General features: G+C 51.7%; 1 pseudogene; it reads right to left on the reverse strand.

The window, feature by feature from the left end:
* Nucleotides 1–1161: 1161 nt before the first annotated feature.
* LOC147008563 (signal recognition particle RNA) lies at nt 1162–1302 on the reverse strand (annotated as a pseudogene).
* Between the last annotated feature and the right edge of the window lie 3723 nt (nt 1303–5025).

The raw sequence follows: 5025 nt of genomic DNA on the forward strand, positions 1-5025 counted from the left end.
ACAGATTTGAAGGAAATGACAACACAAAGCAATAGTGGAGAGGTATTCAGTGGCGACCCATCCAGTATTGTGCCCAGAGCCAATGAAACGGCCTCAGCATCCCTAAGCACAAAAGGAATGGTTATTGTTATATTATTCTGGATCCCATGCCACGCCAACTCTTTATTTGTTGTTAACTTGATGAGAGAAGGATAAAATCAAATGAAGTCTTCAATGAACCTCGATTGCTGTATTAAATAAAAAGTGGCTGCAAAACGCATCTGGGCATCCCGTGCAGGTATGATAAGTCCCATAGCGTTTTCCTCAGGTTGAGGGATCTTGCCTCAATTTTTCTTTCATGTAGAACAAACAGACAAATTCAAACCTTCATCACTGAAATATGGGACAAGTGCTCAATTATATAGTGAAGATCCACTCGACTTAAAATTATGGTGAGTGTTTTGCTTATCCAAATGATCAAATCCCAACCCAAGCCCAAAGGCCAATCTTACTGTGACGTCACTCACAAGTCACCTGAGACAAATGAGAACCAAAATTTTCTGTTCATACTCAAGAACAAAAACAAAAATGACGTCTACAGGAGCTATAACCTGTCCTAAGGTTGTATCTGTTGTTCTTCTGTACCAAAATAACCGGTCTCTTTAATAATGTAACGACAACCAGCTGCCAGGCACTTAAGAGGAGTGTTTCAGAAACAGTGCGGTGATTAAAAAGCATTCCCGCTTCACACATCCTCTGCGGGGCATTTTTCAAGTCTGCTGTTTTGGTCTTTACTTTGAGAAAATCACGCTGCGATCCTTCCCTCCTTCGGTTAGCTTTATAGTCCTTATGAAGTCACCGACCCTTGGAAGCAGAAGGAGCAATGGCTGTATCCTGTATTGATGAGGAATTCCTGCAATGCCTCACACTCTTGTTTCTTTTCTCCAGAGTTGTTTTATGAGGTTCATCTGTGTTTTGTGCTTTCATCTGAGATCAAATATTATTAAAACTTTGCGTTCAAAGTCACATCTCTCGAGAACATGTTGTTGTTCGTCTTTCGGCTGCTCCCGTTAGGGGTCGCCACAGCGGATCATCCGTTATGATCCGCATACTGATTTGGCATAGGTTTTATGCCGGATGCCCTTCCTGACGCAACCCTAGTCGCCTCTTACGACACAGGGATAAGGATTGGGTTTCGCCATGATTCCGGGCTGCCCTACACCCTCTCATAGCGCGGCCCAGTGCAGAGCTCCCGTCCTCAAGCGATCCTCCAACCCAAGCCTCCGAGTAGCCGGATTACAGGCGCACGCCACTACGCCCGGTTGACATATCTCGAGAACATATATATCTAATATATAAAGCTCATTCGAACCATTGATTCACTGACAAACTGATGTTAAAGATCGGTACATTCCGGGTGACGAAGAAAGCTGAAATTTTGCGTGCTGATGGATATCAAAGCCGGTACACCAGGAAAAAATCATAGAATCGTCGTACACCATCCGTAAATGAAAATATAAATAAATGAATACAATGAATGAAAAAATAAATGTAGGTGAGCAACCCGAGAACAATGAGGAAGCATGGTAACTTTGTGTGCCGATGGACATCAAAGCCGATACACCAGGAAAAATCATAGAACCATTGGAAAGCATCCGTAAATGAAAATTTAAATAAATGAATAAAAATAAATGAAAGTAAATATATGAAAAAAATCAAATGCAGGTAGAGAACATTGTACTTTACGGTAATTCCACATATCGACGGTCCCCCGTGCCAGTGCGCATGCGCAGCCTGACCCGGAGCCAGGGATGTTGTGGGTGTTTCAACCTGTTCAATACTTGTTTGATTATTGTCGTTCCACGCTAATAAAGTGGTCGAACAAATTGAACTCTGTTCTTATTTATAATCAAACAGCTTGATGCAGTCGAGTAAAGATCGTCGGTGCTGAGGAGGACGCGACTGGGTGAAAACGGACCACGAGAACGTCGACAGTGAGTTTGGATTTCTCGGGTTCTGTACCCAATCTTCGCCCCCAGGACACTGTACACACGTGTGCATCACCGAAAATAGAACGTTTACTCCAGAATAACTGTTCCTATGGCGCCGGTGGAAGCAGAGTGCCCGATCGAGGGTTGTGACTATATGGCTACACACGCAGAGGCGGCAGTGGTGGCCGCCATGTTGAGTATACACGCCACTGTGCACGTCGCCGCCCCCAGGGCGGCGAGCTCGAATGCCAAGATGGAGAAACTCAAGCGTCCCTCCATAGCACTGGCCGGAACGGGCGAGGCCTGGTCGTACTTCATAACCCGCTGGGGCGAATACAAAACAGGTACTAAGCTTGTCGGACCTGACATAGTCGCGCAGCTACTGGAGTGCTGTGAGGAGGAGCTGAGAAAGGACCTCACTCGCGCGGCGGGTCGGAGCCTCGTGGGCAGCGATGAAGAAGACGTCCTCGCCGCCATGAAGGCGCTCGCCGTCCGGACGGAGAACACGATGGTAGCTCGAGTGGCCCTGTCTAACATGCGGCAGGGACACGAGGAGCCCGTCCGGTCGTTCCACGCCCGCATCAAAGGGCAGGCGGACACGTGCAAGTATGAAATGAAGTGCACCAAGGCGGGGTGCGATCAGGTCAACGACTTCACCGAAGAGATATTGCGCAACGTGGTTGCCCGTGGCATCGCAGACCAAGCAATACAACTTGACCGACTCGGTGAGAAGAACCAGGACATGATAGAGTATATCGAGGCCAAAGAGTCTGGAAAACGCTCGGCATCGCGCCTGCTTGACACTCAGAGCACGGACGCGATCAGTAGTTCGTATCGGCGGGGAAAGCGACAGGACGTCCGCGCCAGAGTAGGAGCCAGGCCGGAAAAACGGAAGGCCAAGCCCGAAGGAGTATGCATCAACTGCGGCGAGGTGGGCCATGGCAAAACGCCTCAATGGCGCGCCAGACGCGCCGAGTGCCCCGGATACGGTAAAAAGTGCCGGAAGTGTGACCGCCAGAATCACCTCGACAAGGCGTGCCTGGGCGGCCGATCGGCAAGACCCCCATCTAAGGAGACCGACGGGATGTACGACGAGCAGACGGCAGCCTTCGTCGAGCTATGCACGGTCACCATGGCCAGCACAGAGGACGAAATGCGCACGCTTCCCCTCGCTCACCACCTGTACGATGATATGTGCGATAAGTGGATGAAACGCATATCCGACCCGCAGCCATACGTCAACCTCACTCTCACCAACAAGCGCGAGGATTACAAAGCGCTGGGTTTTAACCTCCTGAAACACACCCGCGCGGTAACCCTACCCGCTATGGCAGACACGGGGTGCCAGAGCTGCCTGATCGGCATTAAAGTCGTCCAACAAATGGGCCTGAGTACCGAGGACCTCATACCTGTATCCATGACCATGAAGGCCGCAAACAACAGAGGAATTCGTATCCTCGGAGCCGTGGTAGTCAGATTCGCCGGTAACAGTGATGACGCTCGGAGATTGGAGATGCGCCAAATCGCATATGTGACGGACTCTTCAGACCGCATCTTCCTCTCCCGCGCGGCCTGCATGGACCTGGGAATGATCTCGGACAGATTCCCGACACTCGGAGAGGTGAATCTGACAACCTCGGAATTGTGCGACTGCCCGCGACGCGCGGAGCCGCCGACCAAGCCGACCGCACTCCCCATGCCAGCGACCGAGGCCAACAGAGAGGCACTACAGTCACATTTACTCAGGATGTATGCTCAGAGCACATTCAACACGTGCCCACACCAGCCACTACCGAGAATGACCGGCCCGCCACTACGTCTTATGCTCAGTGAGAACGCGACACCGGTTGCCCATCACACTCCCATCTCTGTGGCCATACATTGGCAAGATGAGGTAAAAGCAGGCCTCGACCAGGACGTTCGGCTCGGCGTGTTGGAGGAAGTACCCGTCGGCACGCCGGTGACATGGTGTCACCGCATGGTAATTTGCGCGAAAAAGAATGGCAAGCCGCGACGCACCGTCGACTTTCAGGCCTTGAACAAGCATGCGTTCCGCGAGACCCACCACACCCAATCCCCGTTCCACCAGGCGAGACGCGTACCTAACGGGAAGCGCAAGACAGTATTCGACGCATGGAACGGTTACCATAGCGTCCGCCTACACGAGGACGACCGCCACAAGACGACCTTCATCACTCCATGGGGGCGCTACCGGTACCTATCTGCCCCACAAGGGTATATGGCATCGGGGGACGGTTACTCACGACGATACGATGAGATCGTCGCGGACATTGGTAACAAGACCAAGTGCGTAGATGACACGCTCCTATGGTCAGACACGATTGAGGGGAGCTACTTCCAGGCGGTCCAATGGCTGGATATATGCGGCCGGAATGGAATCATCCTCAACCCGGAGAAGTTTGTCTTCAGCGCACCCACGGTGGACTTCGCGGGCTTCACCATCACCATGACCGACGTGCGACCGTGCAGCCGCTACCTGGAAGCAATCCACGATTTCCCACAACCGCGTAACATCACCGACGTCAGATCGTGGTTTGGGCTTGTCAACCAGGTGGCATACGCCTTTAGTATGGCCGAACGAATGCAGCCATTCCGGAAGCTCCTGAAAAGTGGAGAACGCTTCCAGTGGTCCATGGAGTTAGAGGACATATTCCGCGAGTCGAAAGACGTGATCGTACAAGAAATCGAACACGGTGTCCGCATATTTGACAAAACTAAGCCAACATGCATCGCCACGGACTGGTCGAAGGAGGGAATCGGATTCTGGTTGCTTCAAAAGCACTGCCGATGCGTGCCAGTTAGACCATTCTGCTGCACTGATGGATGGAAAATAACCCTGGTCGGCAGCAGATTTACACACACGGCAGAATCCAGATACGCGCCCATAGAGGGCGAGGCTCTCGCAGTCGCGGACGCCTTGGACAAAGCGCGCTACTTCGTACTGGGCTGCGAGAACCTGATCGTTGCGGTAGACCACAAACCACTGCTGAAACTCCTTTCGGACAGAGCACTTGACGACATACCCAACCCCCGC

This window comes from Eptatretus burgeri, chromosome 18, assembly GCF_056783735.1.
Source record: "Eptatretus burgeri isolate ZD-2024b chromosome 18, Ebu_testis_v1, whole genome shotgun sequence".
NCBI classification, from domain to species: Eukaryota; Metazoa; Chordata; class Myxini; order Myxiniformes; family Myxinidae; genus Eptatretus; species Eptatretus burgeri.